Here is a 12,456-nt window from a genome sequence, read left to right on the forward strand (position 1 = left end):
GCTGCCACAGACGTTCCAGGCTGCCACAGCAGATTGCCACAAAATTCAGGAGCACATGGTGCCTCGCTATAGTAGCAACTGCAGAAGTTAATGTATTCACAATATAGGCATCCGTACAAAGCTGCATCATGCAGCACTCCGGGCAACGTCAGCAGCAAACCGCGCTGGGCACCTGGAGCTCTGTGCACGTTGCACCACTGCGACCCGAGTTTTTGAAGAGACGGACATAAGCAAGAAACAGACGTATCAGTGTGAGAGCAGAGCTCCTGAAACAGCAGTTTTGAAAGATTTAACAAGTTTGTTGCTTAGACAGGAAATTGGAAATCCTGCTAGTGATTAGAGACACAAGACAAAAAATGCCCACCCCCAAAACTACCCGTTTCATTTTTTGTTCCTACAAAGAAAAACAGATAAAGAAATAGGAAGAACTAAGAGAACGGTTAAAGCGGCCAAATTGTGACCTCCGTGCACCTATCTTGTTTAAGCATTAGTTCTTTGTTCATGTTTAAGACCCATGGTAACTGCTGCGCTTAACAGAAGAATCAGAGCTAAAATAAAGTAAGTGACTATAAAAATGACATGGTGGGGTTCTGAGTTTGCAGGGTCTTCACAGCGGCCCCATCAAACTTGCAGCGTTCGCAAGTATAATAAGGTTTTTTCCAACTGCTGGTCCCTTAGTATCACTGTCACACATCTGTTTCTTGCTCTGATAAACTCCCTTCTTGCAGGAGAACTCATCCTTAGTCTGAATGGATCCTTCTGACTGACTGATTGTATCAGCATCTCTCTCCTGGCGAAAGAGTTAAACTCCTTAGTCTCACCTCCTGTAAAACGCCAATAGCCCCAGCTAACTGGAGACACTAATGTTCCCCACCCCATCTGTTTGGATGTCCTTGCTTACTACTTGATACACTGTTTATCTCCATGGCAGCTAAGCACTTTAATCACACTGATTAAACCTCTAAGCAAGAACAAAACCAAAATAGTTAATCAAAGGCTGTTAGCTTGAATGTCTAGACACACCACTCTTCACACATGAAAGCTGGTTAAGGATCATCTCCCCCAGAACAAGCGTATGATCTCTGATTTGCCCATTCCTCTGCCAACTCTGCAGTCTGCCATAACTACATAATGGGCTGTGGCCCATTTGGCACCAGAAAAGAAACCCAAATATTTGACTCTCTTTCATTGTTAAGTTTAGAAGTGAAAAAGTCGGATGTTTAACTAGTTTTATAATAATTACCTCGTGCTAAGGATTTATTGTTGCCATTTGACTTCATTTGTCTCTCTTTGTTTTTCACAAAGTAGAAATAAATACTTCATTATCTCACAGGGTCATTCTGCTGATAAATTTGTTTGACCGCTGGGATACTACAATAATGAGCACCAGAAATGTCTATAATGAATATAGTGTGATTTTGGACCAGTCACAGCATTAGAACTCAGGAGGGTCTGATTTCTAGTCTTAGTTCTCACACAGATTCCTTCATTTGTCCTTGGCCAAGTCAACTTCTCTGTGCCTCAGTGTCCTATCTTTAAAGTAAGGACACTGGGAAGGGGGATATGGGGATAATTGGCAGAGGGATAAGGGAAAAAAAGGGACAGGGGCACCTGCCCGTCTCCATTTTGTGTGTGCCCAGATCTGTGGAGAGGGGGAGGCGCTCTTGCCCCTCTGGGGTGGTTGAGTCCCCTCCCTGTCCTTCCATGCGTGGGGATTGAGGGGGTATCTGAGCCCGTCTTGCTGTTCCCCATGTGTGTGCCAGGATCAGGGGATCCATGCCCATCTACTGGGGTTGTAGCCCTGATCGTGTGAGCTCGATTCTGGGAAGGTCTAAGGCCCCCTTCGCTGCCCCCATGTAAGCCAGGACCTGGGGAAGTCCTCCCACTTGGGATGGGGAGTTGAGAACACGCATACTTCATGCATATCATAGCCTCTAAAGCACTCAGGAGGGGGAAGGTTAACAGCTGCTAAGATAAATGAAGCAGTTCAGCCCTCTCAGAGTTATTGTTTCAGGTTTTATTCATCTCCATAGTCCGTTCTTACTGAGCTGAGAACATCCCATGGAGACAAACAGGTCACTTCAAGCCTTTCAGAAACTCCTACGCTACAGATGGATGTGTAGTGTAATGCTTTTCCTTCATCATTCCTCTCTCCTTCCTTTTTAATGCACAGTACTTTTAAATGCTCTAAAATCTGCATGTTTACATGGATTTTCTTGAAATTTGCTATGCCTTGTGGAAGTGCAGAGTAGGGTTAGTGACCCAAATTTGGGATCACTTGAGCCAGGGTTTATGTAGATGTCAACACTGCAAAAAAAAATAATAGTTTTTCAAAAAGTTTCTAGGCGGTTTTTGCTTTTTGCACAGAGTTAGAGATCAGACTATTCCTGTGAAGTGGGTCAAAACAGTGGCAGTGGGATTTGGGGGACCCAGACTGTGAACGGTATTTAAAAACATGTTCACTTCTTCACTGGTGGAGATGTGCAGTCTGGAAGGATTACACTACACATGTGCCCCAGTGAAGGAAAAACAACACCACCACCACCACATGAGGCTTTCTCTGCAGCCACTTTATGGTTGCCTGGGTAGATCGAGGGAATGTTCCGATCCCACTGCCCTGGTGAACGCCCCGCCACTGACTAACACATGTTGCTTGCTCCAAGTTGTCTGTTATATCATAGTGTGTTTTTGTTCATGGGAAGGTTTATGATGAACACAGCATAACTGTCAGCAGCAGGCAGTCTAACCAAAATTTTTGCCATACTGGGTGGGGAGGAACCAAGTTTGTGGCTGAAAATGGGTAATGAACAGCACAGAAACATTACAAGTTCTGACACCTCACTGTGTCTCGGAGATGGGTCATGTCTTTTGGACAAGGATCAGAGAGTCTCTCCCCTCCACAACATAAAACTTTCAATATTTTGTAACAGAAACCCAGTCTGTGATTTCTCTTGCGAGCCCTGCCACAGCCATTCTGAAACATGGCCAGGAACACCATTCCACTGCCACACAGTTTCCCTTCGCTTTAGTCACTGCATGGGAGTCAAGTTATAGGAACAGGCGAGTACCAGCAACAGAACCTTTTATGTACCAGGGCGTGAAGACTTCAGGGAGATAAGTTCCCTACTTGTGGAAAAGGGAGTGGTGGCTGAGTTCAGTAGTGGGGAGGTACACATGCTCCTCTTTCCTTTACACACATGCACACACAGACACACACACACCAGGGTACAAAACATAGATCTCATATCACAATCACAGCTCTGTCACACGTCAAAGGAATCCCCGTATCTCACAAACACCCCTCTACCAAGCAGAGCTAACTACCACCTCCACCATTCAATACCACTACAGCTGACGCCGACCACACTCACTTTACCTGGAGTGCATGCAGATAAGTGCTTAGACTGCTCTCATATCCCAGCTCACTTCTGACAGCACCACTGTAATAACTCCCCCCCCCGTGCCCTGCTAATTTTAGGACATACAAAATTCTGCATTGAAATGCTGCTTAATGAATCTTGAAGGTACATGTGCAGCTCTTCCCTTTGCTCACGCACATTGCAGAGTGCAGAACAGATCTCCTCATATTACATCTCAGCTCTGTCACATACCTCAAAGTAATCCACACATGTCCTCATATCACAAACACACCTTTACCACGCAGGCCCAACTACTGCCTCCACCAGTTAGCGTGGGCACACCTAGCACACCAACGGATTCTCAAGTGTATCGAAATAATTCCCATTGGCTAATGCCAGCTCCAGGGAACACAGGGAAGGTGGTACAAGCAACTTTTTTATTTTTTTCCTTTTTGTCCTTTAACAGTGTTCGATCAAATCCTGTGTGCGACAATAAATGGGTTGTAAAAGGAGGTGAAGAGTTTGTGCATTTCAGCAACTATGGGTTTAGCAGAGCAAAAGGTATGCATGTAAATGGATGTACTGGGCATTGCTGGAAGAGGGCAGAGTTAAGGTTGCATGGGCAACCTTAACTCTGTATCTCCTGGTTTTCAGAAGTTTGAGTTTTGCTCAACTCAGCATTCTGCAAGGGGACGATATGCCAGCAAGCAACCGCAACTCTGCCATAATGCAGTTTTTTGCCACTGCATTATTATTATATATGTGTTGCAATGCCTAGGACTTGCGGTGAAAGGAACATTATAAACAGTTTACTGTATATTGTGTACACACACATACTTTCTGAATTCAAATAATCCTAAAATAAGTCTGGGATAGTTCTCAGGGCCTTACTCTGTAAATGCTTACTATCACACATAGTGCTCACATTGAAATCAGAGCGATTACTCCTAATAGTAAACAGTACACATGGCACTAAGCTCCTGTAGAATTATTATTTGCAATTCAGTAGTGTTGAGATGCCCCAATCAAGGACCACGTTCCCACTGTACCAGGAATTTACACACACAACAAGGACTGCAAGGATTAGATTTTTACTGGTAGATATAGGTAAATATTAATTTCACCGCACACACACAAATTGACGAATAAATATTTCTACTGATAAAAATCAAAATGTATAGATATGTAAAATAAGAAAAAATGCTGCTCCAAAAGTTAGTTTGATTTAAGGATATTTACTTTGTATATTTTGACATGTGATGTGTTTTAACAGTTATAAAGCTTTAACTTTTTGAATCTCAACATCTTCTGCCATTAAATAATTACTGCCTGTCCCCTTTATAAGTTCCTGCAACTGTGAAAATGTAAGTCAATAAAAATTGAAAAATGCTTAAAAATGAACACTAATGTTATCTGTCTAAATTATAAGAAAATAAAAATCGAATTCTGCCAGGATTACATATAACAGACACGCCCTACCCCAAAGAGCTTACCATCTAATTATAAGATGAGACAACAGGTGGATACAGAAAGACTGGGGGGAGTACAAGGCAATAGTAGAACAACTATGACTTATGTAGTAAGCAGCAGTCACAGTGTGCTAACTTGGAAGGACTGAGCCTTTAGACAGTAGACTTAGATGGAGCAGGAAAGATATCTGTCTATGTCTGTCAAGCCCTATGTAAATTAATGGCCCTATACAAAGAGGACTTTTTTTTGCACCCGGGGGGGGGGGTGGTAAAGGGGACTACAAGGCTTATTACTATGAATACATGTCCAGTGGTTTCCATTGTGAAGACAGACCTGAACTGCTTTATTTATGTCACAGTTGTTTAAGTAAATGTGTTATAGTAACAATTCTAACTAAACAGTAACAAAGACTTAGACCATTTTCCTATGCTTTGAATTCTGCCTCCTCCTTCCACTCACCCACCTAATTGTCACTTTTCTTCTTACTGACCCATTGGGCCACTAACCATTTTTACAGAGCACAGTACTTTCAGTAGTGACCTTTGGGCACTGGCCTCCCATCACTTCATAAACCTCAGATGAAAGTCAGATGTTGAGAAAGTAGCTGAGATACCATGTAACAGCAGAATAAATTATAATCAGCTACGGCTCATAGAAACACCCCAACCATTCCTGTGTGAAGTAAAAGACTTATCTTTAGGTAGCTCTTTTGCAATGGTAGATTAAAAAGTAGCTACAGTTTATATCACTGTAGTTAACACTAATTTAAAGTTTTTCTCCAGTTCGCTTGAATCTCTTTCTCAAGAAAATCACCATATTAAGGACCTATACACAGTGACATTAGCTGCTCCATCTAGGTCTTCAATGCAAAAAAGGTGTGTGTTTACAGGAAGATAATTAACTCAAGTTACTTATGACAAGGTAAAATCCTAGTGGAGACACAAAACAAGTAGTTTTTACACTTCCATGACACTAGTCAAAGTCGGTTGTTAGTAATTATCTTTGAGAACTCATGGGAAGAAGGGTAAGGTCCCTGAAGACTAGAGAAGGGCAAACATACTATTGATCTTTAAAAAGGGAAACAGAGGTCCTGGGAAATTATAGACCAGTCAGCCTAAATTTGATATCTGGAAATATACTGGAACAGATTATTAAACAATCAATTTGCAATTACCTAGATAATAAGGTTATAAGGAATAGCCAGCATGGACTTGTCAAGAACAAATCTTGCCAAACTAACCTAATTTCCTTCTTTGACAGGGTTATTGGCCTAGCGGATAGAGGGAAGCAGTAGACATGCTATATCTTGACTTTTGACAGTCAAACACGTTGATGAACGAAATACGTTGGGGAAAAATCAACAAGACTTTTGTAAAGGGAAGTTATGCCTCACCAATCTATAAGAAGTCTTTGAGGGGGTCAACAAATGTGGACAAGGCTGATTCAGTGGATATAGTAAACTTGAACTTTCAGAAAGCCTTTGACAAGATCCCATACCAAAGTCTCTTAAGCAAAGCAAGCAGTAATGGGATAAGAGGGAAGATCCTCTCATGGATCAGTAACTGGTTAAAAGATACGGAGTACTTGTGGCACCTTAGAGACTAACAAATTTCTTTGAGCATAAGCTTTCGTGAGCTACATGCATCCAATGAAGTGAGCTGTAGCTCACGAAAGCTTATGCTCAAATAAATCTGTTCGTCTCCAGGGTGCCACAAGTACTCCTTTTCTTTTTGCGAATACAGACTAACATGGCTGCTACTCTGAAACCTGGTTAAATGATAGGAAACAAAGGGTAGGAATACCTGACTAATTTTTACAGAGGAGAGAGGTAAATAGCAGGGTCCCCCAAGGATCTGTACTGGACAACTGCTGCTCAACGTATTCATAAATGATCTGGAAAAAAGGGTAAGTGAGGTGACAAAGTTTGCAACAATATAAAATTTCTCAAGATAGCTAAGTCTGACAGTGAAGAGTTGCAAAGAGATCTCACAAAACTGGGTAACTGAGCAACAAAATGGCAGATGAAATTCAATGTTGATAAATGCAAAGTAATGCACATTGAAAAACATAATCCCAACTATGCAGACAAAACAACGGAGTTCTAAATTAGCAGTTACCCCTCAAGAAAAAAAAATCTGGGAATCATCGTGGAAAGTTCTCTGAAAACTTCTGTTCAATGTGCAGTAGCAGTCAAAAAAAGGGACAGATAATAAGACAGAAAATATCATAATGCCACTACATAAATCCATGGTACGCCCCACACCTTGGATACTGCATGCAGCTCTGGTCACCCCATCTCAGAAAGAATATATAAGAATTGGAAAAAGTACTGAGAATGGCAACAAAAAAGATGAGGGGTATGGAACAGCTTCCGTATGAGGAGACATTAAAAAGACTGGGACTGTTCAGTTTAGAAAAAAGATGACGGGGGGTGGGGGTATGACAGAGGTCTACAAAATCACGACTGATGTGGAGAAAGTAAGTGTTATTTACCACAAGAACCAGAGGTCACCCAATGAAATTAATAGGAAACAGGTTTAAAACAAACATGAGAAAGTACTTCTTCACACAACACACAGTAAACTTGTGGAACTCTTGTCAGGGGATGTTGCAAAGGCCAAAAGTATAACTGGATTTCAAAAAGAATTAGGTAAGTTCATGGAGAATAGATCCATCAATGGCTATTAACCAAGATAGTCAGGGACGCAACCCCATGCTCTACATGTCCCTAAACCTCTGACTGCCAAAAGCCGGGACTGGGCAATAGGGATGGATCACTTGATAAATTGCCTTATTCTGTTCATTCCTTCTGAAGCATCTGGCACTGGCCATTGACAAAAGACAGGATACTAAGCTAGATGGACCATTGGTCTGACCCAATATGGCCATTCTTATGTTCTCAGTCCCACATGACACACTAATAAGCAAACTAGGCTACATTAAATTACAGTGAGATGAGTGCACAACTGGTTGAAAGACAATACTCAAAGAGTAATTATCAATGGCTTGTTGTCAAACTGGAAGGGCGTATCTAGTGAGGTCGCACAGGGGTCAGTCCTAGCTCCGGTACTATTCAATATTTTCATTAATGACTTGGATAATGAAGTGGAGAGTATGCTTATAAAATCTACAGATGACACTGTGACGGGTTCCCCCTGGGGTGCCATCTGGAACTGGGGTACCACTGAGCCCTCTGACCCACCAGCCTGGGCTCCCACTCTCACTGTGCTGCTGTGACAAGTTGCAGATCGGCTTCTGATCCTACATTTCCTCCAGCATTCACAAAGGTAAGGACACCCCCAGCTGCAGTTACGTGCAGGCTGTCTGACCAGCCACTGCATGAACCAGCAATAGAAAGGCTACAGCCAAGGTAACTCTCAGCTCCCCAGGAACATACCCACTCTGGAGCATAATCCCAAAATTATATTATCTTGCACTGCACAGGGAACTGTACAGTGTAAGCTCAGAGTTCGCCTCCCCCCACTCCCCCTCAATGTAAAGAGGAAATATAACGAGCCTGTGTTAAACCAAACTGAGATTTTTCCTCAGACACTTCATTTAGAAGCACACTGTGTTTAATTTAAAACATAAAACATGTTTATTAACTACAGAAGATAGAATTTAGTGATTATAAGTGATAGCAAACAGATCAAAGCAGATTACCTAGTAAATAAACAAAAACGCAAACTAAATTTAATATTCTAGATTGGATATGAATATGCAATTTCTCACCCTGAGAGATGGTACAAGCAGGCTTGCAGATTAAGGGACAAGCTGCATTTGCTTTATAGCTTGGACTCCCCAGGTCTTTCTTACACAGGCTAGAAATTCCTTTAACCTGGGTCCAGCACTTCCCCCAGTTCAGTCTTTGTTCCTCAGGTGTTTCCGGGAGTCTTGAGTGGAGAGTGAAGAACCACAGATGATGTCACTCCCTGTCTTATATAGCTTTAACATCTGGCAGGAACCCTTTGTCCCAAACTCAGTTTGTGGAAAAACACTGACATCCCAAGATGGAGTGCAGAGTCGTATGGCCTGGTTACATGACTCAGCAAGGTATGCAAGGGCATAGCAGCCATTACTTACAGGCTGTCTGGAACGTTCACAGGAAGGTTACGTTCTTTCAGGGTCCATTGTCTTTGCTGATGGGCCATCAGCACTGTCCGGCTTCTTCACTGTTGTACCAGAAAGGCTAGTGGTGGGTGTCACCCAGAGTAAGCACAATTGAAATACAGATATAGCCAATATTCCTAACTTTAGATATAAAAATTATACATGCATACACATAGGATAATCCAATTCAGCAAATCAGAACTTTTCCAATGACATCTCACATAACCCATCTTGTACAAAATGCATCATAATTATACCATAATCATATCATAATATCACTGTGAAGACTATGGGGTTCAGTGTCACAGACACCAAGCTGGGAGGGGTTGCTAGTAGTTAATAGGACAGGATCATAATTCAAAATGATCTTGACAAATTGAAGAAGTGGTCTGAATTCAACAAAATGAATTTCAGTAAATAGAAGTACTTTAGATAGGAATGAAAAATCAAATGCAAAAATATAAAATGTGGAACGGCTGGCTAGATGGTAGCACTGCTGAAAAGGATCTAAAGGTTATATTGGATCACAAACTGAATATGAGTCAGTGTGATGCCATTGTGAAAAAGGCTAATAATATTCTGTAGTGAATTAAAAAGAGTGTCATATGTAAGACCCAGGAGGTAATTGTCCCGCTCTTCTTGACACTGGTGAAGCCTCAGCTGGTGTTCTACGTCCAGTTCTTGGCGCCATACTTTAGGAAAGATGTGAACAAACTGGAGAGAGTCAAGGGGAGAGCAACAAAATAACAGGTTTAGAAACCCTGACTTCTGAGGAAAGGTTAAAAAAAAGTGAGAATGTTGAGTCTTGAGAAAAGACTGAGGGAGACTTGATAACAGTCTTCAAATATGTTAAGGCTGTTAATAAGGAGGATGGTGATCAATTGTTCTCCATGTCCACTGAAGGTACAACAAGAAGAAACAGGCTTAATCTGCAGCAAGGAAGACTTAGGTTAGATATTAGGAAAAACTTTTAACTATAAAGGTAGTTAAAGCGCTGGACAGGCTTCCAAAGGAGGTTGTAGAATCCCCACCATTGGAGGTTTTCAAGAGCAGATTGGGCAAACACCTTCAGGGATGGTTTACATTTACTTGGTCCTGCCTCAACACAGGGGGCTTGAGGACTTCTCAAGGTCCCTTCCAGCCCTTCATTTCTATGATTCTATGTCCTTGTATCCCCCACCTGAGGCTAACCTCTATTAGCTTCATTAAGATAAAAACCAACTCTGGGTGTTCTCCACTAGGATTTTGCATACAGATAGCTATCTCAATGGCAAAGCACACCTATTTTCAGCGTAGACACAGCCTCAGTAACACTTAGGTCTATTGACACAGCATTAATGACCACAGGTAGTAACAAGACAATCAGAAATACCTACAGTGAATCTGTGCATTATTAATTTAAATAGACTGATTCCTCAGACTCTTACATTTATTGCACCAGCTTTCCATCTACTCCATTTTATTTCTAGTTGTTTTTAATATCTAGTTGTCTCTGGGAGAACTTAACATATTAGGTTTCATCTCTTACCTTATCCCTGTTAACAAATGTAATAAAGGCTTAAGGAACACTTGTCATCAATATTACAATACTTTTATAGCCTCAAAGATGATAGGTCTCCAGCCTGTGATCCCCTCAGATCCAAGAGGTTAGTCTTATTAGTACTTGGGTAGGAGACCTTCACAAAAAAGCCAGCAGGTTTGGAAATTCAGTAGATAACACTCCTCTTTCTCAAAATCTCTATATCTGGGCTGTAAGGACACACTGTGCTACTGGAATTGCCATCTTTCAGATGAGATATGAAACCAAGCACCGGACCACTTCTGTTCGTTAAGGATTGTTTTACCCACTTCTTAAGAGGAGGCATGTTAACCCAAGATACTCAGAAACAATGTATCTCGGGCTAGGTCTACACTACCACTTTTGTCAGTAAAACTTTTGTTGGTCACAGATGTGGAAAAAAAACACCCCCTGACCAACATAAATTTCACGGACAGAAGCTCCGGTGTGAACAGTGCTATGTTGGCGGGAGACGCTCTCCCCCTGCTCATTGGGAGTAGTTTAATTATGCCGACGGGAGAGTTCTCTCCCGTCGGCATAGAGCAGCTACACAGGAGACCTTAGAATACCATAGCTGCAATGGTACAACTGTGCCACTTTAAGGTTTGTAGCGTAGCCATAGCCTAAATAATGCAAGTATCAAAATATGTGCAGAACATTTTCATTATTGTAAGCCCTGCCTGTTTCTTTTTAAATGGTGTCCAGGTACATACATACGTATTTAGTGATATTACTTTTAAAACAAACTGACCATGTTTGTGTGATAAAGAACTGTAGATAAGAACTCCTCTTTTCTCTAATGCAGGATTAGGGAAGGTTCTCAGGGTACCCATTCATACATTATTTCTCAGTTTACTGAGCAAATGAACAGAGCCCATAAATAACTCCAACGTATCTTCCATACTGCCCCTTGCATAGGAAATGCCCTCCCTTGAATTAACCTGGGCAGCCATCATCCCTCTGTAAATCCCTCTCAAGACCTACTTCTGCCATGATATCTACAAGAAATCAGCCAACTGATTATGTGTAGGCTGCAAAGCTGTTTGGTATACCAGACTTTCTCTTTATTTCTTTAAAAATAAACCCTTTCCAGTGATGCAACCATCACATTATTATTGTACAATTAGACTGATCATTTTTGCAGATGACACAAAGCTGGGGAGGTTGCCAACACTTTGGAAGATAACATTAAAATTCAGAGGGATTTTGATAAATTGGAGAACTGTGCTATAGGCAACAAAATGAAATTCAACAACGATAAATGTCAGGTGCTACACTTAGGGAAGAAAAACCAAATGCACAAATACAGAATGGGGGATATAACTGATCTGGAAGCAACACTGCTGAGAAGGATATGGGAGTTGTGGTGGATCACAGCCTCAACATGAGTCAATGCAATGCTGTTGCAAAAAAAGCAAATGCAATTTTGGGTTGCATTAAGAGACGCATGGCATGCAAGCCATGGGAGGTTATAGTACTGCTGTACTCAGTCCTGGTTAGGCCACAGCTGGAGTACTGTATCCAATTTCGGTCACCAATGTATAGAAAGGATTCTGAGAAATTGGAAAGGCTCTAGAGGCGAGCAACAAAGATGATCAGAGGGATGGAATGCAAGCCATATGAGCAAAGGCTGAAGGAACTGGGTATGTTTAGTTTGGAAAAGAGGAGATTAAGGTGGGGACACGATAGTGGTCTTCCGATACTTGAAAGGCTGCCATAAAAAAGAAGAAAAGCTGTTGTCTTTAGCCACAGAGGGCAGGACCAGAGGCAATGGGGTCAAACTACAGCATAGCAGACAGATTAAATCTCAGGAAAAACTTCTTAACTGTGAGAACAGTAGGACAATGCAACAGACTACCTCGGGAGGTTGTGGAAGCTTCTTCACTGGAGCTTTTCAAAAGGAGGCTGGATAGCCATCTGTCTGGGATGGTTTAGACCTAACAAATGCTGCATCTTGGA

General features: G+C 41.7%; 1 protein-coding gene across 3 annotated transcripts in view; it reads right to left on the reverse strand.

The window, feature by feature from the left end:
* Positions 1-12,456, reverse strand: part of XKR6 (XK related 6) — a 283,372-nt gene that overhangs the window by 248,692 nt on the left and 22,224 nt on the right. The window lies entirely within an intron of this gene.

The sequence above is a fragment of the Eretmochelys imbricata genome, chromosome 3, assembly GCF_965152235.1.
Source record: "Eretmochelys imbricata isolate rEreImb1 chromosome 3, rEreImb1.hap1, whole genome shotgun sequence".
In the NCBI taxonomy this organism is placed as follows: Eukaryota; Metazoa; Chordata; order Testudines; family Cheloniidae; genus Eretmochelys; species Eretmochelys imbricata.